Raw genomic sequence first — 27,835 nt, 5'->3', positions numbered from 1 at the left:
TCTTGTGCCCGTCACTGATGTCTGCCTGCACAGAGCAGTCATAGACCGCCCCTGCTGGGAATTCAGCGGCTTCCGCTGATCTCACATCGGCAGAGCTGCGGCTTCTCTTCCAATCTATTGACAGGGCGTGATTGTCGACGGCATGCTGATTGACAGCCAATTCCCTGCTGCCTAATTGCAGAAAGCCAGCTGCCAATCAGCATGACATCAGAAGTAACGCCCCGTCAAGAAGAAGCGCTGCTCTGTTGACATGGAGCAGTAGAATCACCGGCAGGAGTGATCGGTGACCACTCTCAGCTGGAGCCGGGTATAACAGACAGATAGTTAGCAACTATCTGCTTGTTAGTTTTTAGACCCAGAGTAAAAATAAAAGTCCTGGATAATCATTTTAAGTTTGAACTGATGACTTTCTAATTAGAAGATAACTTTATCTGCAATGCATTCTTCTTGTTCTTTAAAGTATTTGGACAACTTGGAGGCATTTTTTGTTTATTCTTATCTACATGCATTTTAGGCTTAAAGTAATTTTGCATCTCAGTTTCATTAAAAATTTTGCTCAATTTGGCTTTTACAGTATCTTTGTTTCCATACATACAGCTGTGTACAGAATGCGTTATCTGAAAATTTGTCAGTGAGCTGGTCCTAAAGGGGAGTTTGTAATTTTTTAATCTGTCTTTTTCTGAGCCTCTCTTAGCTGATTTATGACCAAATCAAAGTTTAGCTCCAATTTTATGTGGTTTAGGGTCAAAAATCAGAAAAGAGGAGTTAGGAAACAAACAGAGAAAAGACTTACAAACATCCTTCACTGATGGATGCTCATCTAACTCATTTTACAGTGAGGACAGTGCAAAGAACCAAAGAGCCTGTTAAAGTCAAACATTGAAATTTGCTTAATGAATCCAAATTGCAATATTTTTTTTTGCCCCAAAATGAATGCATTTTAGCTGGAGATGATTCAAAATGATATACAGGACTTCGGTCTAGCAGCCACATAGGTACTCTTTGACAGCTGGACCAGAGAACGGTGAACTTCTTAATACCAGCCTGCCTACAGGATGGCTTTTCTTATTATTAGGTTCTTTGATGTGATTGTGTGAAGTATGTCATGATAAAGTCATAACACTGCTGGGACCTACCAATCACAAGAGGTCCACAGGATATGGACATGAAACACTAAGTACTGATGTGGCCCTGCAAATTGTTTTCCTCAGGTCTAAGTTAAATTATTGTTCTTGAAGGTTTACATACCTCTTAACAACAAACCTTTTTGTTTTAAACTTTTAGAACTTAATTATAAATTATGTTACATTACAAAATTAACTCTTTTGATGCTGTTACAACCTCCATTATGCACATCATTACTAACAATGACAGACCCCAGATCACTCCTCTGGGTCTGAGAGCAAGATAGGAATTAGCCACATAAATATGTGGACTTTAATAAATGTAGATATGGTTTCACTTTGAGGATTCAGTAAAAAATAATACAATATAACAGATGACAGATAGATATGAGATAGATAGATAGATAGATAGATAGATAGATAGATAGATATCAAAAGTAGAAAAATGGAACAGTGCTCTTAAAATAGTCCAATGTGGGTGCAGGTCCTCCCATATGAAGCATCCAACTTTTGCATAAACATTTAAAAATAGAAAAAGTAGGCAGCACTCCAATAGTTACCAAAAATAGTGGACTTTATTTAGCCTATGTGGCGTGTTTCGTTTCAGTTCAAATGAAACTTTCTCAAGCCTGTGATTTTTCTATTTTTATTTTTTTTTGATTGACAGATAGATAGATAATAGTTTATAGATAGATAGATTGATAATAGATTAAAGATAGATAATAGATTATAGTTAGGTAGAGTAGATGATAGATAGATAGATAGATAGATAGATAGATAGATAGATAGATAGATAGATAGATAGATAGATAGATAGATAGATATATTTTGGTTCTATCAATAGAATCGAAACATTGCTGAGCCTCAATGGGCTATTAAATATGGATTTTAAAGGGAACCTGTCATGTCCCTTAATGCTATTAACCTTCAGATATGGGGTTAATCTGCAGGTTAATAGCATTATAAAGATGCATCAGTGCTGGGCCTGCTGCCAGTCAGTGCCGGGGCATGGTTACAGCCACCACTCACTATGTACTGAGGGGTGACTGAAGCTGCGCCAGTCATGCCTTTATAACTGAAAGATGGAGGCTGCCAGGAGGAATAAACTTAAAGGGAACTTAAAGGGAACCTGTCACCTAAATAACGCTTTTAACCTGCAGATAAGCGGTTAATCTGCAGGGTAATAGTGTTGTGAACCTGCCTGGCCCCGGCACTTAGACCCCCGCTGCAGGGAGGAAATTAACTTTATTTCTCCCTGCAGCGTTTGGGACTCAGTCACGGGAGTGGCTCCGAAGCAGTTTTAGTCTTCACTCTGTTTATAGAGCACGGTGGCTGTGACCGCTCCTCCGGCACTGACTGACAGCGGACCCTAATGCTAAGTCACTGCTGAGGGTGCAGTTACAGTCGCTGCTGTCTAATCACTGATGGGTAACTGAGCACCAGTGTCGCCTTCGTGACTGAAACATGAACGCTGCCGGAAGGAACATAGTTAATTTCCTCCTGGCAGCGGGGGAAGTGCAGGTGCTGGGCAGGTTTGCAACACTATTAACCTGCAGATTAACCCCATATCTGCATGTTAATAGCGTTTTTTTCAGGTGACAGGTTCCCTTTCAATTCCTCCTGGTAGCTGGGCACTCAGTAACCTGCAGATTAACCCCATATCTGCAGGTTAATAGCTAATAAAATATTAGTACATATTATAATTTTCAAGAACTGTACTGTGTCAAGAAGACGTTTTAGGGTTAATAATAAGTACTATATTTACAATCACATAACACACTGTACATTTCCTTGGTCTTCATTGTGCACTTGTATGTGAGTATATAGCTATTTATATGTTGGCTATGTGATGCACAATGGCAAGCAGGATGCATAAAATTATGGTACGCATCTAAATATTGAATTTATCTCTTTTGGATCACACAGTCATGACGCATATGCACTCCACATCCCACTTACAATATGTGCTGTCAGTGCACGGCTCAGAGATTACTGTATTTTGATGTTTCTAAACCACCTAAAGCTTTTATATGTCTCTGCATTCTAACTTCTATCGTGACATTTGACAAAATGCCTCTTTGATAAAGGGTTTCGTAGGCTGTGATACTTTACAAAAGAGTTTGTAGGTCAATCAGCAATAAATGGAAACAAAGCAGGACCTTCCTCCACCCACGTTTATTTCTTTAACCTGTTTTTAACATCATTTGAAAAACCTTGGTCTCAACACCAACAAATATGACGAATGTGAGAAATTAAAAAAAAAAGATAATTGTTGACTACAGCCCTTATAATAACCAATCGTAAAGGTTATAATCATTACTTAATACAGTGTATCTAAAAGCTTAAACCCCCTCCAAAGGTAACTAAGGTAAAAAAAATAGGTTTTCACAGACCCTTAACTGTATTTTTACTGTAGCAATTCTAAGCACAGTACCATAAAAATTACATTGACTGCTGCCACTCTCATTATTACCCAGTAAATGCGGATTTTAATATGCCATTCAGTATTCCTTTATGACATTTATAGCCGCGCATTGCTACTCTGATCCACAAATAGGCAAATCTTTTCCTTTATATTGAACCAGAATCAAGGTAAGGAGCATTAATCTTATTTTTGCCATCCTTTCCATAGAAAGACCTCAAAAAAATATGTTAAATATTATATTTATGGGAATATAACTATGGATTATGTTATATATATTTTGTTAAATGTGCCAGGATACATTGCAGAAATTGCTCAGTGTAGTAATGGCTTTGCAAAGTGACTTTTCAGCAAAATGTAACATGAAAACACTAAAGCCTTTTTGTCGAGATGACTTTCCTTGAAATAAAAAATATGTTACAAGCAGGATTTGAGTTATCAAGTATCTGAGATTTATCACCTCTTCTAAAAAATGTAATTTGCAGAGATCTTCTTATTGATTAAAATGACAAGGCGGTCCTTTCTTGGGTATGCTTCCTTCAAACTATGGAGCTCACAAGTAAAGGTATATGTACAGTACCATGTGGCTACTATGAGGCCCCTAATTTTTGGTTGACTTTGTCATCCCTGCAGTAAGTGCTACAAGTTAAGTAGAAAATGTACTCGAGTAATAAAAATGGGGTTGGGACATCAAGACCTCCTGTCATGGTTAGAAGTGTTATGTAGGAGGCTAATGTGTCAAACAGACACAGAACTAGAATATACGAGTGCATGCAACATGTAGGCGCATGTTCATATGCAAACATGCGCCTACACGTTGCACGCAAAAAACTTATATTCCAGTTCATCTCTTTAGATTTTTATTTCAGGTTTTTACACTCTGTGCAAATAAAGGCTTAGCATCCCTTTTCTTTTAGCTGGACATTACGTTTATATAGCTCCCCATGGCTGGGTGTCCATTAGTCGGCGTCTCGGTGCTGCTCGGTACTTAGTCACATTTACATCATTTGACATATGTTAATACTAGAGGTTAGGATGATCCCGAATAGGGTCACCTTGATGTGGTGGCATGGCTTGTACATTTTTTTTATCAAAATTATGTTAACAAAGTAACCTATGTTACTTTCATGCATTATTATTTATTACTATTTACTTACTTACTAAAAGATATTTGCTCATTTTGTTTTTATCTTAGGTTTAGAACATACAAGCAGTCCAATGTTTACTTTTTCTCTGGAGCCACAGTCCTATATGTACATTAATGCTAACTAGTGATGAGCGAGTCTTCCAAAATTCCTCAATTCACTAAAATTTATTCAGGAATTTCAATTTGCGCTAAAGATAGCGTTCTAAATTAAAAAAATATATACTTCCTTTTCTGCTTACCTGTTCCGCCATCCTATTTCTTCATATAGCTCCATTGTCTGTTTTTCTTCAAGTGTGGTGACGGAAGTCCACTTCTGGGTAGCCAAACTTTGCTCATGTTTCCATTGCCAAACAGGCCTTAGCGACACTTCATAAGGTGATGTACCATCGACAGCTGACTATATATTGGGCAACATGTTATCACCTTCTGAAGCTCTGATGTCACAATGTCACAACATACTGTTAAAGGGAATCTTTCAGCAAGTTTTTGCTATGTAATCTGAGAATAGCATGTTGTAGGGGTTAAAACACTGAATTCAGTGATGTGTCACTTGTCAGGTTATGTGCTATTATTTACTTACAATGAAGGTTTTATCACTAAGACATTATCACTTCCAGGTCTGGTGCTCAGGAGACTGCAAGCCCTACCCCACCACCTCTACTGATAAGCAGCTCACTGTCTATGTACACAGAATGCTGTGGTGTAGACGTATCTACCTTTCTGAGCTCTGATACATGCTTCATCTAAGAACTCTGATTGTGTCACAACTGCTGCATCCAGTAAACTGGAATCAGAGTCTCTTTTCCTATATTATGCTGCTCTGAGATGAGGTAGTAAACACCTGGTGACAGATTACCTGGAAGGTCAATTCAGCAATGGAGTGTCTGCGAAGGCTGAACACCGGGAGGAGGGTATTGAAAATAAAGGAGTCACTGGAGCCACAAGGAGTAGGTAACCAAGCAGAGATGCAGTGGTGGGAAATGTGAGGAGTGATTCAATTACAGGACTTTTAAAACCCCTTCTCTATCCATAAAAATCCAGCAAATGTTGGCCAGCCAAAAAATATTTTGCTTAATTAGTTGGAATCAAATAGTGAAAACAAAACTAAAAATTTGGCAAACCCATTTTTTTGCAACATTTGATGTAAATTTAATTTGCTTCAAACTGACCTAATCATCATCATATTATATATTTAAAATTTGAGCTAAAATATATTTAAAACCAATCATACCTCTGACCCATGTCTGTATCAAAATAATTGTTTATTATACAGTGCTGGCCAAAAGTATTGGCACCCCTGCAATTCTGTCAGATAATACTCAGTTTCTTCCTGAAAATGATTGCAATCACAAATTCTTTGGTATTATTCTCTTCATTTAATTTGTCTTCAATGAAAAAAAACACACAAAGAATTGTCCTAAAGCCAAATTGGAAATAATTCCACATCAAATCTAGAAAAGGGGGTGGACTAAAGTATTGGTACCGTTTGAAAAATCATGTGATGCTTCTCTAATTCGTGTAATTAACAGCACCTGTAACTTACCTGTGGCACCTAACAGGTGTTGGCAATAACTAAATCACACTTGCAGCCAGTTAACATGGATTAAAGTTGACTCAACCTCTGTCCTGTGTCCTTGTGTGTACCACATTGAGCATGGAGAAAAGAAATAAGACCAAAGAACTGTCTGGGGACTTGAGAAACCAAATTGTGAGGAAGCATGAGCAATCTCAAGGCTACAAGTCCATCTTCAAAGACCTGAATGTTCCTGTGTCTTCCGTGCGCAGTGTCATCAAGAAGTTTAAAGCCCATGGCACTGTGGCTAACCTCCCTAGATGTGGATGGAAAAGAAAAATTGACGAGAGATTTCAACGCAAGATTGTGCGGATGGTGGATAAAGAACCTTGACTAACATCCAAACAAGTTCAAGCTGCCCTGCAGTCCGAGGGTACAACAGTGTCAACCCATACTATCCGTTGGCGTCTGAATGAAAAGGGACTGTATGGTAGGATACCCAGAAAGACCCCACTTCTTACCCCCAGACATAAAAAAGCCAGGCTGGAGTTTGCCAAAACTTACCTGAGAAAGCCTAAAACGTTTTGGAAGAATGTTCTCTGGTCAGATGAGACAAAAGTAGAGCTTTTTGGGAAAAAGCATCAACATAGAGTGTACCGGAAAAAAAAGAGGCGTTCAAAGAAAAGAACACGGTCCCTACAGTAAAACATGGCAGAGGTTCCCTGATATTTTGGGGTTGCTTTGCTGCCTCTGGCACTAGACTGCTTGACCGTGTGCATGGCATTATGAAGTCTGAAGACTACTAACAAATTTTGCAGCATAATGTAGGGCCCAGTGTGAGAAAGCTGGGTCTCCCTCAGAGGTCATGGGTCTTCCAGCAGGACAATGACCCAAAACACACTTCCAAAAGCACTATAAAATGGTTTGAGAGAAAGCACTGGAGACTTGTAAGGTGGCCAACAATGAGCCCAGACCTGAATCCCATAGAACACCTGTGGAAAGATCTCAAAATGGCAGTTTGGAGAAGGCACCCTTCAAATATCAGGGACCTGGAGCAGTTTGCCAAAGAAGAATGGTCTACAATTCCAGCAGAGCATTGTAAGAAACGCATTGATGGTTACCGGTTGTTCGCAGTTATTTTGGCTAAAGGTTGTGCAACCAAGTATTAGGCTGAGGGTGCCAATACTTTTGTCCGGCCCTTTTTTGGAGTTTTGTGTGAAATGATCAATGATTTGATTTTTGCTTCATTCTCTTTTGTGTTTTTTCCTAGCAAGCAAATTAAATGAAGAGAATAATACCAAAGAATTTGTGATTGCAATCATTTTCAGGAAGAAACTGAGTATTATCTGACAGAATTGCAGGGGTGCCAATACTTTTGGCCAGCACTGTATAGTATTGTTTAAAGTAATTTTCTGGTTTCCTCCCCATGTCCAGTGATAAGTCTCTGCTGCTGTTTGCAGTGTCTGTTATTGCCTGTAGTGCTTAAGTCATCTCCACAGCGCTGCCGCCAGTCAGTGAGCTCTGCGACTATGAGTAGCTTGTGCCATCAACTGGGGCTCACTCATTGGCTCCAGCATTTTCAATGTGACATCAGCCTCGCATACAATAACAGACACCGGGATCATCGATGGAGAGTCAACCTAGGGAGGATAAATAAAACAGAGTTTGCTTTTTCCTTTAAAACATACCTCGCATGGGGACAGGAATTTTCTGGAACCAGGAAACCCCTTTAAACCCTTACTGTCAATGTTCAAACGTGACAGAGAACACCTAATTAGAATGGCATGCTGTTCTGAAATGCACAAATCACTAACCTTTAAAGTTGCATCAGTCATATATAAATTCTAGACCCCAGAGCATAATAAACAACAGATTTGAAAAAATAATAACACTCACCTCACTGCTCACCTGTCCCGTTGTTGCTGCAGACCACCGTTCGGTCCTTTGTGCCTTTTCTTTCCCCTTACTTTGTCACGCACATCCTCCATGGACTCTTAACTTCAAACTATGGCTTCTGGTTTGACTAGACCTCAGATATCATTGCAGTGACATTAGTGGCCTAGATGAGTTGAAAACCATGAACTGGTGGGCAGAGGCTGAAAAGGTTGCGCGCAACTGGAGAAGGGGAAAAAAAGAGGCGCAGAGGACCAGACGGCAGGTTGCAGATGGGACTGGTAAGCAGTGAGGGGAGAATTTTTTTTTTTTTAACTGTTTGCTTGGCCTTCTATGGTTCAACAAAATAGCCATCATTTTGCTGAATTTCTATTGAGCTAATTGTAAAAAAAATCTGTATTCTGTAGAATATAATTTTTTGTAAAATTTGAAGAGAATTGAATTCCACTCAAATAAATTTGCGCATCTATAATCATCAATATAATATGCCCAGAGAAATTCTCCAAAAATAACAATGGACTCTGTTCACAATCATAATTTTGCTAAGAAACTTAGGTGAATTTGCAGTATGTATTTTCTAAAGAGTAAAAATGATCATTGGTAATAAGTCAAGGGCATTATTGTATTTAGCGATGGAGATTGTATCGAAAAACATGCCATAGAATGATGGGCACGCTGCCAGGATGAGGGCAGCACAATGTAACCGTCCACCTCAGACAACAAAAAGTCCTACCTACTGCATTTTGCAGCAGAGTTTTTAAAACTTTCAGTCTTTCCCATAGCGAATAATAACAGTGCAACTTTTATTTTTCAAAAGCACTGTTAGAAATGAAAGATGCAAAGTGATTGGTTGCTATGGGCAATAAAGACAGTTTTGAATTCTGACAGAGTTATAAATCTTCTGCACAGTGTATTGTGACATATATCTACAGGTACTACAGTTATATGAAAAAATTTGGGCACCCCTATTAATCTTAAGCTTAATGTTTTATAAAAATTGGTGTTTTTGCAACAGCTATTTCAGTTTGATATAAGTAATAACTGTTGGATACAGTAATGTTTCTGCCTTGAAATGAGGTTTATTGTGCTAACAGAAAATGTGCAATCTGCATTCAAACAAAATTTGACAGGTGCATAAGTATGGGCACCCTTATCATTTTCTTGTTTTAAATACTCCTATCTACTTTTTACTGACTTACTAAAGCACTTTTTTGGTTTTGTAACCTCATTGAGCTTTGAACTTCATAGCCAGGTGTATGCAATCATGAGAAAAGCTACTTAAAGTGGTCACTTGCAAGGTGTTCTCCTGTTTGAATCTCCTCTGAAGAGTGGCATCATGGGCTCCTCAAAACAACTGTCAAATGATCTGAAAACAAAGATTATTCAACATAGTTGTTCAGGGGAAGGATACAAAAAGCTGTCTCAGAGATTTAACCTGTCAGTTTCCACTGTGAGGAACATAGTAAGGAAATGGAAGAACACAGGGACAGTTCTTGTTAAGGCCAGAAGTGGCAGGCCAAGAAAAACATCAGAAAAGCAGAGAAGAAGAATGGTGAGATCAGTCGTAGACAATCCTCAGACCACCTCCAGAGAGCTGCAGCATCAACTTGCTGCAGATGGTGTCACTGTGCATCCGTCAACTATACAACGCACTTTGCACAAGGAGAAGCTGTATGGGAGAGTGATGCGAAAGAAGCCGTTTCTGCAAGCACGCCACAAACAGAGTCGGCTGAGGTATTCAAAAGCACATTTGGAGAAACCAATTTCTTTTTGGAAGAAGGTCCTGTGGACTGATGAAACCAAGATTGAGTTGTTTGGTCATACAAAAAGGCGTTATGCATGGCGGCAAAAAAACACAGCATTCCAAGAAAAACACTTGCTACCCACAGTAAAATTTGATGGAGGTTCCATCATGCTTTGGGGCTGTGTGGCCAATGCCGGCACCGGGAATCTTGTTAAAGTTGAGGGACGCATGGATTCCACTCAGTATCAGCAGATTCTTGACAATAATGTTCAAGAATCAGTGACAAAGTTGAAGTTACGCAGGGGATGGATCTTTCAGCAAGACAATGATCCAAAACACCGCTCCAAATCTACTCAGGCATTCATGCAGAGGAACAATTACAATGTTCTGGAATGGCCATCCCAGTCCCCAGACCTGAATATCATTGAACATCTGTGGGATCATTTGAAGAGGGCTGTCCATGCTCGGCGACCATCAAACTTAACTGAACTGGAATTGTTTTGTAAAGAGGAGTGGTCAAAAATACCTTCATCCAGGATCCAGGAAATCATTAAAAGCTACAGGAAGCGACTAGAGGCTGTTATTTTTGCAAAAGGAGGATCTACTAAATATTAATGTCACTTTTCTGGTGAGGTGCCCATACTTATGCACCTGTCAAATTTTGTTTGAATGCAGATTGCACATTTTCTGTTAGCACAATAAATCTCATTTCAAGGCAGAGACATTACTGTGTCCAACAGTTATTACATATATCAAACTGAAATAGCTGTTGCAAAAACACCAATTTTTAAAAAACATTAAGCTTAAGATTAATAGGGGTGCCCAAACTTTTTCATATAACTGTAGCTTCATTCCTTCGAAATGTTGTGCTGGGAAAGGATGCTATCAATACCATCATTTTTTAAACAAAACAAGCCAGACATGTCACTCGAAGCAAGGATGATCAAGCTATGACTTGCCTACCGTGACATGCTTAACTTGTCACTCTCCGCAAGGAGAAATGTTACCCCTTAGATACCGGTCTGACGCCTCTTACCCAGCCAAACCAGAACTCACACTTTGCATTGACGAGGGGCAGTACCCCGAAACACGGTGTCTGCAAATTGAGTTTCTGGTTCTGGCTTATATCCTAAGTCATGTGATAAGGCTCATTAAAGGGTCACTATTGACTTTTAGGATTGCTCCTTCCTGTAGGTGGCAATAGAGTTCTGGTCCTCTTCCTCTCTGAAGAGACAATTTGCCTACTTTGGACACATTGTATAAAGACAGCAATCACTGGAGAAGGACATCATCATCTGAAGAATAGAAGGAACAAGACTAAGAGGAAGACCAGCAGCCCAATGGCTTGATACTATCAAGATGATGGCGGAGAAGACTTTCGTGGACCTATATAGGCTTGCACAAGGGCATTCCGCTTACAGTTCGTTCATTCATCAAGTCATCATGGCCCGAGATTGAGCCGAAGGTTGCTAAAATAAAAACTTCTTAAAATGGAGTCAAATATTTATTTATTTTTTTAAGAATGGTTAAAACGAAGAAGAAAATGTTGCAAAATCATGGCCTTTTTTATCAATTTGGATGATCCCACTGAACATACATAAATATGCCTTTACTTTCTAATGGACTCTCATACTGTATACTTAGCTGAATGACAATATCTTGCTCATTATTGAATGGAAGGAAACATCTTTTCTAATTCATAATCAAAGCTTTCTTTAATGTAACATTATTTAGAATGCAAATTGAACTGTAAATATAATGAATATTATTTTAAGAGTGTACATGTATCATTGCAGATAGATGTACACACTCATCTATTGTTAGACTCGCTCTTCTATTAACTATGCTATTGTTAAAATAAATTGGATTTCATTGGAGCCTTTTTAAATAACAATACAGTTCATCCTGCTTAGATAAATTATTGTTACCCATAATATATCTGGAAATGTGCTTTCTACTTAACTGTACTGTAAAAACATTTCAATTTATTATATCATGTGGCTAATGGCCTAGACTCGGTAAACTTAGGTATGGTTCCTGAAAGGAAAATAGTTTGCTATGAACATATTAGTATTTATCACAAGCTTTATAAAATCACTACTGTTCGAACAAAGTAAGCCAGCTTGCCATTCTGAGGGGAGGAAAGTTCCTGTTGAAATAACTATTAAAGATGCTCTGACGGCGGGGATGGCATCAAACAGCTTTGATAAAACTGTCTGGCATCAAGGATTTGATCAACATTAGAAGAAAAAGCAGTGAGTTTTCCACCAAAAAACATACAAAGACTATACATGTGAAATACTTGTCCACCCCATTGTGTGGTATTAGCCATAGGAAAGACATGGGCCAAATAAAAACATTCAAAGGTTTAGTCTGCAGCCAATCCACCTAACTATTGATAGTTTAAATAGTGATATAATAAATTGGACATTTTAGCTCGTAACCCTGCGACACACACACTTTTTTTCTTTTAGTTTGTATAACCCTTGTTTGAATTAAACATTGAGGGTTTTACTATTTAGGGCCTCTGTAAACAATTTGTTCAACAATGGGTCGCAATGTAATTTTTTCTCCTTTGTAGAGGTGCTCCTCTAGTAAATTTTATATAGGCTTAAAGGGGTTTTCCCATTAAGAAAGCTAATTGGATGTGTTTAAATAAAATGTTCCTATGCTGAGATAATCTTATAAATGTGCCCCTGTGTAATGGCTGTGTCTAACCTTACAGGATCATGGTCTGATCATACAACAGCTCCTGGGCAGGGGAGGACACAAAAGAGAGTATACAGACAGAACAGCGAGGGATCGCAGCTGATTCATCCTTTGAGGTAAAACATTGCTTAAAAACAGGCAGGGAAATGTTTTGCCTCACAGAAAGAATCAGCTGCTATCCCAAGCTATAATGTCTGTATACTCTTCTGTTTCCTCTCCACTTTACTGCTACTTAAATACACTTTGGATTGTCTGCCTGAAAAATATGGTCCAAATATCCACATATCCACAGTGCATCTTATCAGTATCACATATCTTAATTGCTCTTTGAAGACATTAAGTAAAGCTAGGCATATATTTCTTATAGATGACTGGTTCTAAGTTTGTTGCTATTATTGCTCAGAAACATCAGAAACAATAAAGTCTTTAAAAAAGCAAAACATAATCGATCATACCAGTTTACACATTTTAAATAAGGATACAACTATCTTGCTTTTTGTTGACTTAATGTCAAGAGGATTTTAAATTTATGCTCATCTCCATTTCTAAATGTTTAAAAATTCATCCAGCCACCATATAAGTGACATACCACAAAATCATCCAAACAGTACAAAAAATAATACATTAAAATTACATATAAATGCCATGTGGACTTACCTTAATGCAAATATTTTCTAATCTGCAAGAGAGACAAAAAGAATTTTCATAAATCATTTTCATCTGCAAGTATCATAAAAAATCCAGCTAAACTTACATTTTTATAACATACAGTACTAACTCTACATCTGAATGTTAAAGTACAGGTGCATCATTGTCAAACTACAAAAAGAGATTTCACAGAAATGTATTGCAATCAGGTTCACAGATAGGCTTCATACCTAATGGAATACAGTTATTGTCAAATTTAGAATGGTACATTTCCTACAATAACAAAATCCATTAATGTTGGATACATCTCCAAATTCCTGATAGAATACATCTATTGTAGATAGAAAGTGCTTACATCATTTATAGTCAACAGTTGACTGGAATCATGCATTCTTCGTTACTCCAGAGATCAGTAGAGTATTTTTTGCTTTTTCTTTTGCAGAAAGGTATCAACATGTATAAAAACTTTTTTTGAAAAAGCACCATTCTCTAACAAAATGTTAAATTTGTATATTTTTAAGGATAGTTAGATTGCACAATTTAATTAGACTATTAGGGATTTCTGTACTGATTTATGGCAGTCTACTGTGCACTATCCTAGTTTTCTCATCACAAAGGTGGCTTCAAATGTAACTTTTAAGTCCCCCATACAACTTAGACCAATGCTAGCCAAACCTGCTAATATTGACAGCTTTGAACAATACTCAAATGTGTTGGTGGACTCTCAACTTTCCTCCAATAGATGATGTTGGGGAAGATAAGGATCCAGGATGTCCAATTTCAGACTGCAGATCCTTTTGTTCTACAGGAGTTAAACTGCCACTAGAGGAGTCAAGCACTGAGTTTCACATAGAGAACACAAAAGCGCTTGTCCGAGTGAGCTCTTCTGTGTATGGGAGAGTCAAGAGAGATCTGCCCACAATTGCATACAAGATTTTTCCAGTGCATCCCCCCTACTCTGGAACTCTTTACCCCAACATATCAAACTCTCGCCTACAGTGGAAACCTTCAAAAGGAACCTGAAGACCCACCTCTTCCGAGAAGCGTACAACCTGTAGTAACCATCGCTCCACCATACCGCTGCACGACCAGCTCTACCCCCACCTACTGTATCCTCACCCATCCCTTATAGACTGTGAGCCCTCCCAGGCAGGGTCCTTGCTCCTGCGGTACCAGTTGCCATCACATTTTGTTCAAGATTATTGTCATTGTTTTTGTATGTATACTCCTTTTTCACATGGAAAGCGCCATAGAATAAATGGCCCTATAATAATAAATAAAAATAATAATAATAATAGAGTAGGTGCTGGACAAATATTTAGCCAGTTCATCCTTTGGCCAACAGCTATCTATTTCATATGGGGCACCTTACTCTGGAGGACCTGTAACATTCATTGATTACACATACAGACAAAATACTGTCCTTTAGACAACATGCATACATTTTTTTGTGGCAATGTTGAAAAGAAATTAAACACTTGCTGATTGGTCCCTGTTATATGCTTCTGTCTGGTAGATACTTTAAAGTTGGGATTGTCCAAAGAGGTCAATTCGACTATGAGAAATTTAAGTTTACTTGTTAAATTATTGGATTACTTTTATATAGGAATGTAAATTATACAAACAATAGTATGTATTTGTATCTTGAGAAGGATCCTTAAACTGGTATTCTAGCCTACACAAGTTATGACTTCACTCTACTCCATAGACCATAACTGTTATATGAATGTGGTTCTCACACTTCTTAGACCACAAGACCATGGACAGGATGAGTTAAATGGAGCAATAAGTGGTACATGTGCTCTATAACTCCATGTTTATGATACTAGAAAAAGTTAGCCAAGTAAAGTGTTTGGCTATTTTTGGCTATGTTCAGTGTCATATATTTAAATGGAGTGGAAGGGTGCATGAATGTCCTTCTACACCAATTTTCTAGAAGACCTAAAGGGAAAAGGGTGACAAATAAATTCTCTCTCTAGAAATTGTGGGCATCCCAGCAATGGGAGTTACACACATCTAACATTGTGTTGATGATAACTATTGGAGTCTCCATTAGGTTTTTAAGATTTCCACACACTTTCAAATATCTGTTGGCAGAATGCTCATTCTTTCAACAGCTTTCTCTCCGGTTTACAGGATATGCAGCTTTGGTTTGACCAAGCATACATGAATGAGTAAGTCGATGCCAAACACCTGAGAACAATAGTTAGAATTCAGCATGCTTTATCCTTTTCTCTCCTGACATCATGTGTGGGTAGTCAGAAGGCCACTAAACACATAATTTGGTCAGCTGGTCTGTTAAAATTGACGGTTTCAAGGGAACCTGTAATCAGAACTGTGAAAAGCATGGTATAAAGAAAAAGAAGCTGAGCAGAAAAATATATGGGTTTGTTGGAAAAAAAATCTGTATAACTTGCATTGTATTAATTGAAATCCCTGTCTGCATGCATATGAGTCCAGTGGGTAGTCCTACGCAGTGAAAAGACAAAATGGAGGGCACCATCAAACAAATGGGATCAGCATGCAGCATACCAACCAGAAAAGTCTTGGGGATGGTTTGGATGGGCAGACAGTGTGTCCATCCAAACCACCCCCAGACTTTTCTGGTGCTCTATTTGGTTCCCTCCCTCAGGGCTTGCTGTTCCCAGCTACTTTCTTCCATCTTGACACTAAATATTATGCAGGATTGCCTAGATTTATTCAACTGATTTCTATCGGGCAGGTGCCTTTACTGGGTTTTCATCATATTGTCTTACTCAGTATCCAACCCTTTAAGTTGACACTTTTATCTGCATTTATCTGCCTACAGCATATCATTATTGCCCTGAGGGTTTGGCATGTATATGCCTATAGATAGGGAATTTGATGTTTGTGGATACTGATCATCAGAAATTACCATTCCTTCATGCACCTTAACATGTGCACTAACAGTATTATGTTATAATTCTCGGCGGGGATTTTCACAGTTTTGAATGGGCTCTTACCCAGTGTGGGGACTTCTGAGTTTTTAATTGTGTTTTTACATTGTTTGTGGTGTTCCGTGATGTATATTTAATAAAATTTGTATTGATTCAATGTTATACAGTTAGGTCCATATATATTTGGACAGAGACAACATTTTTCTAATTTTCGGTCTAGACATTACCACAATGAATTTTATACAAAGCAATTCAAATGCAGTTGAAGTTCAGACTTTCAGCTTTCATTTGAGGGTATCCACATTAAAATTGGATGAAGGGTTTAGGAGTTTCAGCTCCTTAACATGTGCCACCCTGTTTTTAAAGGGACCAAAAGTAATTGGACAGATTAAATAATTGTAAATAAAATGTTAATTTCTAGTACTTGGCTGAAAACCCTTTGTTGGCAATGACTGCCAGAAGTCTTGAGCTCATGGACATCATCAGACGCTGTGTTTCCTCCTTTTTGATGCTCTGCCAGGCCTTCACTGCAGTGGTTTTCAGTTGCTGTTTGTTTGTGGGCCTTTCTGTCTGAAGTTTAGTCTTTAACAAGTGAAGTGCATGCTCAATTGGGTTGAGATCAGATGACTGACTCGGCCATTCAAGAATATTCCACTTCTTTGCTTTAATAAACTCAAGGGTTGCTTTTGCTTTATGTTTTGGGTCATTGACTCATTGTCCATCTGTAGTATGAAACGACGACCAATCAGTTTGGCTGCATTTGGCTGGATCTGAGCACACAGTATGGCTCCGAATACATCAGAATTCATTCGGCTGCTTCTGTCCTGTGTCACATCATCAAAAAACACTAGTGACCCAGTGCCACTGGCAGCCATGCATGCCCAAGCCATCACACTGCCTCCGCCGTGTTTTACAGATGATGTGGTATGCTTTGGATCATGAGCTGTACCACGCCTTCGCCATACTTTCTTTTTCCATCATTCTGGTAGAGGTTGATCTTGGTTTCATCTGTCCAAAGAATGTTCTTCCAGAACTGTGCTGGCTTTTTTAGATGTTTTTTAGCAAAGTCCAGTCTAGCCTTTTTATTCTTGATGCTTATGAGTGGCTTGCACCGTGCAGTGAACCCTCTGTATTTACTTTCATGCAGTCTTCTCTTTATGGTAGATTTAGATATTGATACGCCTACCTCCTGGAGAGTGTTGTTCACTTGGTTGGCTGTTGTGAAGGGGTTTCTCTTCACCATGGAGATTATTCTGCGATCATCCACCACTGTTGTCTTCCGTGGGCGCCCAGGTCTTTTTGCATTGATGAGTTCACCAGGGCTTTCTTTTTTTCTCAGGATGAACCAAACTGTAGATTTTGCCACTCCTAATATTGTAGCAATTTCTCGGATGGGTTTTTTCTGTTTTTGCAGCTTAAGGATGGCTTGTTTCACCTGCATGGAGAGCTCCTTTGACCGCATGTTTACTTCACAGCAAAACCTTCCAAATGCAAGCACCACACTTCAAATCAACTCCAGGCCTTTTATCAGCTTGAGAATGACATAACGAAGGGATTGCCCACACCTGTCCATGAAATAGCCTTGGAGTCAATTGTCCAATTACTTTTGGTCCCTTTAAAAACAGGGTGGCACATGTTAAGGAGCTGAAACTCTTAAACCCTTCATCCAATTTTAATGTGGATAACCTCAAATGAAAGCTGAAAGTCTGAACTTCAACTGCATCTGAATTGTTTTTTTAAAATTCATTGTGGTAATGTCTAGAACCAAAATTAGAAAAATGTTGTCACTGTCCAAATATATATGGACCTAACTGTATATGGTGATCACTGCATTTTAGCATAATTCTTTTTCTTACTTTGTCCGTTAGTCCTACGCTGTGGTGACAGTGAGCTCTGCAGTCATATTAAAGACTGTCAATCACAGAGAAAGACCATCCACTGGACTCATATAAACACAAAACACCATAGATTTCAATGATTAAAATGTAATTTAGCTGAGGTTTCTCCAGCAAATCCATATATCATTCTGCTCAACATTTCCATCTTTATATCATGCTGATAAATGCAAATTAATAAAATATAAATGACACTAAAACTTTTAGCAAAAATTGACATAAGTATTTGATACAGTAGTAAAACAGAATTTAATATTTGATACAGAAACCTTTGTTTGCAATTACCGAGGTCAGATGTTTCCTGTAGTTCTTTACCAAGTTTGCATACACTGTAGTAGGGAGTTTGACCCACTCCTCCATACATATTTTCTCCAGACCTTTCAGGTTTCGGGACTGTTGCTGGTCAACATTGAGTTTCAGCTCCCTCCAAAGATTTTCTATTGTGTTCGGGTCGGGGACTGGCTAGGTCACTCCAGGACCTTGCAATGCTTAATACGGAGCCACTAGTTGCCCTGGCTGTGTGTTTTGGGTCATTGTCATGCTGGAAGATCAGCTACGACCCATCTTCAATGCTCTTAATGAGGGAAGGAGGATGTTGGCCAAAATCTTGCCATACATGACCCCATCCACCCTTCTTTCAATACAGTGCAGTTGTCCTTTTCCCTTTGCAGAAAAGCACCCCCAAAATATGATGTTTTCTTCACCATGCTTCACGATTGGAACAGTGTTCTATTTTAGTCTCATCTGACCACATGACCTTCTACCAAGCCTCCTCTGGATCATCCAGATGGTCATTAGTGAGCTTCAAATGGGCCTGGACATATGGTGGTGTGAGCAGGAGGACCTTGCATGCCCTGCAGGATTTTAATCCATGACGGTAATTTTTTAGACTGTGTTGCCAGCTCTCTTCAGGTCACTGACAGGTCCTTCAGTGTAGTTCTGGGCTGATTCCTGACTTTTGTCAGAATCATCCTTACCCCTTGAGCTGAGATCTTGCATGGAGCCTCAGTCCAAAGAGGATTGACAGTCATCTTGTGTTTCTTCTATTTTCTAATAAAAGTGTCAACAGTTGTTATCTTCTCACCAAGCTGCTTGCCTATTGCCCTGTAGCCCATCCAATCCTTGTGAAGGTCTACAATTTTGTCCCTGGTGTCCTTAGACAGCTCTTTGATCTTGGCCATGGTGGAGATGTTGGAGTGTGATTTATTGAGTGTGTGGACAGGTGTCTTTTATACAGTTCAAACAGGTGCAATTAATACAGGTTATGAGTGCAGAGTAGGAGGGCTTCTTAAAGAAAAACAGGTCTGTGAGAGCCAGAATTCTTGCTGGTCGGTAGGTGATCAAATACTTATTTTACGCAATAAATGCAATTTAATTATTTAAAAATCATACAATGTGATTTTCTGGTTTTTATGTTTAGATTCTGTCTCTCACAGTTGAAGTGTACCTACGATAAAAATTACAAACCTCTCCATTCCCATTGAATGTGGGAAACTTGCAAAATCGGCAGTGTATCAAATACTTATTTTCCCAACTGTAGGAGGTGATTTATCAAAGCTTTTTTGCCAGATTTCTAGCTGTGGCGTTTGCTATGCTGGAGTAAGATTTGTGGCAAGGAGCACATTGTGGCGCGCCTCGTCTGATTCATTAAGAGGCGTCAGCCTCTCAATGAATCAGGAGCTATAAATACTACACAAACTTATGTCCGTTTTGGAGTGGAGTTGCTTGGGCCAACTAGAAGTAAAAAAAATAGGGTCTTCCATCTGTACATAACATGTGCACATACACTTTAATTGCATCATAAACTCTGTTTTTATGATTTACCACTAAAGACATATCAGTACCATCTAATAGTTTTTTTTCCCTCTTTCTTTTAATCGATCCTTGAAGTGTACAGTAGGACCAAGAGGCAAGTGATTGATTCCCAAGTCAGATCCAAGTGGGGTTCCCTTCTGCTCATTTTTATCTCAGAAACTGGGCCCATCAGAGGTTCCTTCGGCATTATGGTGTGCAAGAGTAACTGTCTGTTATAGGCTGCCAACGCTGGACAACATATTATGTGGATATTTTTGCACTGTAGCAATGTTTCTGATGATTTATTAATAATACAGCATTCAGTGGAACATGCCCCATTTTATTGTTAGATTCATAAAGAATACAACAGGAAAGGCCAGGATATATACATCGGAATAAAACCAGAGGTATGTGGTAGGGCCTTAAAGGGAACCTGTCAGTTGATTCATGATGCCGAAAGCACGGCAGCACAAACAAGAATCTTGTAGCATTATCGCTGCCGTGTGTTTTTCTCTGAAATTCTGCAGTGCTTCAGAGAAATCATATTTTGTCTGGGATTATGCATCTCGTATGACTTGTCCAAGGCAGATCTCTGGTGGCTTCCCCTCTTTTGCTCCCCTAGACTAACAGGTCTCTCCCTATGCACACACATATGGAGTGTTTCAGAGTAAAACGCACAAGACTACAGTAAAGCAGCTGGTATCTGATTAATGTTGCCTGTGGTTCAGGAAGCATTAACCAGCTGACAGGTTCCCTTTAAAGACATATATGAATAAGATAATACAGCTTGACACTAGTACGTATAGAGGTTGTATGGAGTGATAATATGGTTGAGTGCATCACTGAAATCTCATTAATGGGACTATAGTTAACTTACTATAGATGAAACAATTAATTAATCTCGGAACTGCTGTTGTACCAAACATTATTGATCCAAAACATCTACACTTGGCACTCACTGAAATTTACAGATACTGTTAAACAGTAATTATGTTACAACTTGATGAATATCATGTAATGATTCTTTACAGATTTGTATCTGACTTATGACAATGTACTAATAATAATGATGGGTATAAACAATAATGTGCAAAAAAAAACCTTTTCAGCCATACAACGGTGCACGAGAGAACTTTTTTGAAAAGCTTATGAAAAGCAGTTTTCATGTTAGATTATATATATGCTTATTCAGTTTGTTCGCACTGACCTCAATTGCAGTTTGAAACTATGTAAGAGTTTATGTAGCTGGATATAAAATGAGCTTATAGTGTTCACTAGAATCCCAGTGGAATTGCATTTTCTCCACCATTCCCACAGAAAACAGACATGATTTATGGCTGTAAACATTTTCTTTCTATTAAAAATCTTTTTGAGATAGGTCCTGATTAAGCACTTTTCCTTTACCATAATGGACATCATACAAGTATTGCTGAATACAACATTGCATCTTAATTTTGTGCTGTCTATAAATTTTACCTGTAACGTTTGATTTATACGTGACATTATTTGAGAATGTTTTTTCTAGGGAATAAATTAGCCATGTTTATGATTTGCGCAAAATGTTGTGCGCTATTTTCATAGCTTGTTGGATTCCAAAAAGGTTGTCATAAGCCATTCGTTTTCTTTCTTTCTTTCTTACTTTCTTTCTTTCTTTCTATTCATCCGTCTATCTAATATTAATTAAGCAGTTTGTTTGAGTTTGTCCAAGAAATTTGAATCACATCAGTTATTCAATGAGAATCGAAGATTCCTTATTATCATCTGCAGTATTTTCAGACACAATCTGATGAATAGTCCAGTACTCCGGAAAAAATATTTGTTGAAAGAGTGGTATTTTATGAATCCATATTAAAAAACTAATTTCCACAAATTGAAAAACAGGACATCTTGGGAAAAATAGCAATACCTATGTGTTTTCAACCAGTATACGTGAACCGTTCTAATTCATTCTTGGACCATACTATACATCTACGGTGTTGACTTAGTTCTTATTTCATTCCAAAGTGGGGTTTTTGTCCTTGTACCACATGTGAATCTTTATATGAAGTCATGTATGGGGTGAGTTGAAAACATCTTTTTCTCTCTTTTTAGTGAAGAATTTTCAGATTCCTGAGCATAAAAAACACTCACCTCGCCACTCACCCTTCCCTCTGCTATAGCCTCCCTTTTAGTCCTCAATACAATTCCTTATGGCCTCATTTCTTCTGCACTGCATGCCTTAAATCTTCTTTGACTCTTCCAGCATCTTTTGTAGCCCAAGGCATGGACTAAACCTTGGGCAACACATGTCATAAAAAGGATTACCAAAAGCTTAGATGGCGCTTTAGGCAAAGCGTCATGACTTTGTGAGTCACAACATGTGTCATGATGTCAGGGGCCTACTCTGCAGCTAAAGCCCCTGTGCAGAGTGAAGTTGGCAGAACAACTGAAGAGGACAGTGCATGCAATGCCAAAATAAAAAATTGAGACAGTTGGGCAGAGGACTGGATGGTGGAGGTAGAGGATGATGGTCAGCTGACTTTATTTTTTACAATAAAGAAGATAAAGACAGTGGCACTCACCAGTCCGAATTTTATGAGCTTTGCTTTATTTACCTTACAGTAAATAGCAGTTGAGGGATAGTAGTGTGGATAGGTGATGGTTGTGCATTTGCAGGCCTCAAAACCAACATAGGACCATCGTCTCTCCACATCGCTCCACCTCTTATATTACTGTTTATTTGATTGCAGTAGTAGAAATAAAGAAACATTCATGAAACTTAAACTGGTGAGTGCCCCTTCCTTTATCATCCTTTATGGTATTATTTATATATATATCTATTAAAGTTGAGCACCAGCTGAGAAGAGTTTTGCTTTATACTCCAACATGGTAAAAAGTCATTGTAGCTCATGCATACACTAGGCAGTACCAGTTGCGGATATGCCCTATTTACAGACTCTGCTAATTATATGTTTCCCTTTTCTGGTCTATCTATCTATCTATCTATCTATCTATCTATCTATCTATCATTACACAGAATAAAGGCAAACATTTCTACTGTTAGGGGGGTCTACCCATTTTTCAGGAAAACAAAATTCTAAACAATACAGGTAAAATAAACTGAAATATAGTAAAAAAAATGTTGAATCTGGGGATCATATGTCTCAAGAGTCTCAACAATGTTATTTAGCAGCAATGCAATTCAGATGCTACCAATAGAGATCATAGGCAACTGTGAGGCTTTTAGGTGTTCATCTCCGCCTAAGTAGCCAATTTAGCAAATTAACTGTACTTGGGCACTTAAAACGACTACATCAATATATTGATAACAGAAATATAATGCTACCATAAACATTAAATTAATGTTGGGCAAACCCATCCACTTTGGTAAAAATTCATGATGCCCAGTCTTTTTGTTCTTAATAGAATTGTGCAACCTCTACAGGCTAGTTATCTATTTGAGAACATTTGCCTACTTGGTTAAGCAATGTATGTATTTGAATGGGGGAATGCAGTAGTTATAAATTGCATCTAATGAGCTTAGAGAAAGGGGTTTCTTTTTGCTTTATTGATTTATTATTTGAATTTTTAAATAATGGTATTAGTTTTTCTATCATACTACCCAACATTCCAATTAGACAGAGCCACATGAAATACATGGAATGTGATAAGGCACCAGAAGAATAGAGGATATCAGTTATAGACAGACAAAGTTGGAATTAGCTCCTGAGGTCTCAAATAGCTAATAATAACTAATAGCTCTAATAGAAATTGCAAAATTAAGGGGATGTTTTTGTACTTCAATTACCAGTGTGGTATTTCTTTTACCCCACTTAGGATACATTTAGTATCATACAGATTTGCAAATATGAAGTGAGCTGTGGCCATAAACAGGTACTCGTATATTTTGCTTTACAGTGACATATAAAAGTTTTTGCACCCCAATCAAAGTTTCTGTTGTATTATTGTGAACGGTTAAGCAAGTTGAAGATGAAATTATCACTAAAATGCCTTAATTTAAAAATGACACATTTCCTTAATATTTTAGACAAAAAAATAATTCATAATAAAATAAATATATATATATATATATATGTGTATATAGATAGATAGATAGATAGATAGATATTCATCTTTTACATTTTAAAAATTACAAAAAGGAAAATGGGCCAATGCAAAATTTTGGGCACCCTGCATGGTTAGTACCTAGTAGCACCCCCTTGTGAAAGTAGCACAGCTTGTAAACGCTTTTTGCAGCCAGATAAATGTCTTTCAATTCTTGTTTGAGGGATTTTCATCCATTCTTCCTTGGAAAATTCTTCCAGTTCTGTGAGATTCCTGGGTTGTCTTGCATGCACTGCTATTTTGAGGTCTAGCCAGAGATTTTCAATGATGTTGAGATCAGGGGACTGTGAGGGCCATTGTAAAGCCTTCAGCTTGCATCTTTTGAGGCAGTCTATTGTGGATTTTGATGTATTTTTAGGATCATTATCGATTTGTAGAAGCCATCTTCTTTTCAACTTCAGCTTTTTTACAGATGGCATTATTTTGCATTAAGAATTTGATGAAATTTCTTTGAATCTGTTTTTTCCTCTACCCATGAAATGTTCCCCGTGCCATTGGCTGCAACACAGCCCCAAAGCATGATTGATCCATGTCCGTGCTTAATGGTTGGCAAGAAGATCTTTTTCTGAAATTTTCTCCACACATATCTTTGATTATTGTGACCAAAGAGTTCTATTTTAACTTCATTGGTCCACAGGACTTGTTTCCAAAATGCATCAGGCTTGTTTAGATGTTCTTTTGCATACTGCTGAAGCTGATTTTTTTTGTTCAGGACGCAGGAGAGGGTTTGTTCTAATGACTCTTCCATGAAGACCGTATTTGTGCAAGTGTCTCTGAACAGTAGAACAATGTACCACAACTTCAGAGTTTGCTAAGTCTTTCTGAAGATCTTTTGCAGTCAAGCGGGGGTTCTGATTTGCCTCTCCAGCAATCCTAGGAGCTGCTCTCACTGAAATTTTGCTTAATCTTCCAGACCTTATCTTGACCTCCACTGCTCCTTTTAACTGCCATTTATTAATTACATTTCGAACTGAGGAGAGGGCAACTTGAAAACGTTTAGCTATCTTCTTATAGCCTTTTCCTGCTTTGTAGTCCTCCATCATTTTTCATTTTCAGAGTGCTAGGCAGCTGCTCAGAAGAACCCATGGCTGTTATTGTTATGATAAGCTACAAGCACTAAGGAAAGACAGGAGATCTGTCCCTACAATAGAACTAAGCTAGATCCCTATGATGTAACGGGGAACCTGATCCTGCGATCAGACCCGCTAAAGTCCTCAGCTAGTCTGAACGAAGACCTATAGATGTGACGGAGGGATCCCTACAAGAACTAGAGACTGGGAGAAAGATGGACACCTCCTAGCAGAAATTGTAGCAGTAAAAAAAAACACACAACATAGAACATAAAGGTCAAAAGACCTAGCTAAACTGACTGAGAAAGGTTACAAAGCACCTGGCTAGCTTAAGAGTAGAAATTACAATGAAGTCCAGCATGGCGAGAAGGGCGGAGCAGGTTTAAATAGGCAATAAGGTCATGTGACCAGCAAAATAGAAAAACCTAACAGGAGAGTTCTAACAGTACCCCCTCTTCTAAGAGGATCCTCCGGATCCCCTAGGCCCAGGCTTATCCGGAAACCTCTTGTGAAATGCTCTGACAAGTCTGGAAGCAGAAACATCATCCGCCCTCACCCATGAGTTATCCTCGGGACCGAAACCCTTCCAAGCGACGAGATACTGCAAACTCCCCCTATACCGTCTAGAATTAAGGATGCGGGAAATTTCATATTCCCCGTCCTCCACCACCGGAGGAACAGTGGCAGTGGCGTCTCTATCTGATACATCAGCTTTTTTCAATAGAGAAACATGAAACACCGGATTAATCTTCCAGGAGGTAGGAACCTCCAACCTAACAGCAGATTGGTTAACTACCTGAAGCACCTTAAAGGGCCCTATAAACTTGGGACCCAATTTTTGAGAAGGAATCCTATACCGCAGATTCTTAGAGGACAACCAAACCATGTCACCAACCATAAACAAAACCTCTTGACGTTTCCTGTCAAAGTACCTCTTAGATTTTTTGTTAGCCTCCTGAAGATTACCACGCACATCCGTCCAAACTCTCTCCAAATCACCGGAAAAACTCTCGTCCTCAGGCATAGCCGATACCAATTTGGAGAATGACCCAAAAGACGGATGTCTCCCAGAACAACAAAAAAAAGGCGAACACCCAGCAGAAGAGGATGTATGGTTGTTAAGAGCAAATTCAGCAAGCGGCAGAAACTCAGACCACCCCTCTTGATTGTCTGCCACAAAACAATGCAAGAACTGCTCAACATCCTGATTCTTCCTTTCTGTCTGGCCATTAGACTCAGGATGATATCCAGATGAAAACGACAAATGAACTCCCAACCTGTCACAAAAGGCACGCCAAAAACGAGCCACGAACTGAGGTCCCCTATCAGAAACAATGTCAGTAGGAACACCATGGAGTCTGACAATTTCCTTGACAAAGGCCTTAGCGAGTGTCTTAACACAGGGCAGTTTGATGAAGGGAACCAAGTGACACATCTTGCTAAAACGGTCCACGACCACACAGATGACCGTGAAACCCTCAGAGGAGGGAAGGTCAGTAATAAAGTCCATAGCCAGATGCGTCCAAGGTACACTAGGAACCTCCAGAGGGCAAAGCAAAGCCGCAGCAGGAGTATGAGAAGACTTAGATCTAGCACACACAATACATTGACGCACCCACTTAATGACTTCCTTCTGCCATCCAGGCCACCAAAAACTGCGACCCACAAGTCTTTTGGTCTCAGAAATTCCTGGATGACCTGCCAACCGAGACTCATGACACTCAACAAACAAATCTCTCCTAAAGGTCCTAGGCACAAACAACCTCCCAAGGGGAGTGTTAGATGGGGCATTCTCCTGTGCTTTAAGAATCTCATCTTCCAAAACGGAGTCCAATGCAGCAATCACAACACCTTCTTGTAAATTGCTCTCCTCCTCCTCAGCACCGACCATGGGAGAAAAGCTGCGAGACAACGCATCAGATTTAACATTCTTGGTACCCGGGATGTAAGTAACGGAAAAATTAAACCGCGAAAAAAAAAGTGCCCACCTAGCCTGACGGGCATTCAAGCGCTTGGCAGCATCAAGGTAGATCAGATTTTTATGATCAGTGAAAACCTGAATGGGAAATTCAGCACCTTCCAAGAGATGACGCCAGTGTTCAAATGTGAGTTTAATAGCCAGCAATTCCTGATTACCAATATCGTAATTAAGTTCAGTCTCAGAAAATTTTTTTGAAAAAAAGGCACAGGGATGTACTCCATCCTTGTTTTCCTGAGACAACACCGCATCGACCCCCACAGAAGAAGCATCAAACTCAACCAAAAACGGCTTAGTCACATCAGGCTGCATAAGGATGGGGGCAGAGCTGAACCTCTCCTTTAGAAACACAAACGCTTCAATGGCCTCAGTAGTCCACTGAACCGTATTAGCACCTTTCCTGGTGAGATCGGTCAGTGGTTTAACAATAATAGAAACATTTTTAATAAATTTTCTGTAATAATTGTCGAAACCCAAAAACCTCTGTATCGATTTCAAACCAATAGGCCTAGGCCATTCCTGCACAGCTTGAACTTTCACCAGGTCCATCTCAAAGCCCTCGCTGGAGATAATGTAGCCCAAAAAACTAATTCTCTGTACAGCCAACTCACATTTCTCTAGCTTAGCAAAAAGCGAATTGTCAATTAATAACTGTAATACCTCACGTACGCTCCGCCAATGAGACTCCAGATCAGGCGAATAAATCAAAATGTCATCCAAATACACAACCACATGTTTGCCGATCAAAGGTCTAAGGATGTCATTAATAAGATTCTGAAAAAATGCTGGTGCATTGGAAAGATCAAAAGGCATAACCAGATTCTCAAAATGACCCACAGGAGTGTTAAAAGCAGTCTTCCATTCATCACCCTCCTT

At 38.9% G+C, this 27,835-nt stretch overlaps 1 protein-coding gene across 2 annotated transcripts in view; it reads right to left on the bottom strand.

Moving 5' to 3' along the window:
* Positions 1 to 27,835, bottom strand: part of PTPRD (protein tyrosine phosphatase receptor type D) — a 2,806,079-nt gene that overhangs the window by 2,456,578 nt on the left and 321,666 nt on the right. For both annotated transcript variants that reach the window (XM_073668359.1, XM_073668367.1), the window contains one exon: positions 13,210 to 13,231. The gene's annotated coding sequence lies outside the window, so the exon portion shown is untranslated. The remainder of the gene's footprint in view (positions 1 to 13,209; positions 13,232 to 27,835) is intronic.

The sequence above is a fragment of the Phyllobates terribilis genome, unplaced genomic scaffold, assembly GCF_046119375.1.
Source record: "Phyllobates terribilis strain yellow unplaced genomic scaffold, ASM4611937v1 Scaffold_1__5_contigs__length_1240528914, whole genome shotgun sequence".
Classification (NCBI taxonomy): domain Eukaryota; kingdom Metazoa; phylum Chordata; class Amphibia; order Anura; family Dendrobatidae; genus Phyllobates; species Phyllobates terribilis.
Note: the sequence above shows the minus strand (reverse complement) of the source record. Positions and strands in the feature narration are given on the sequence as shown.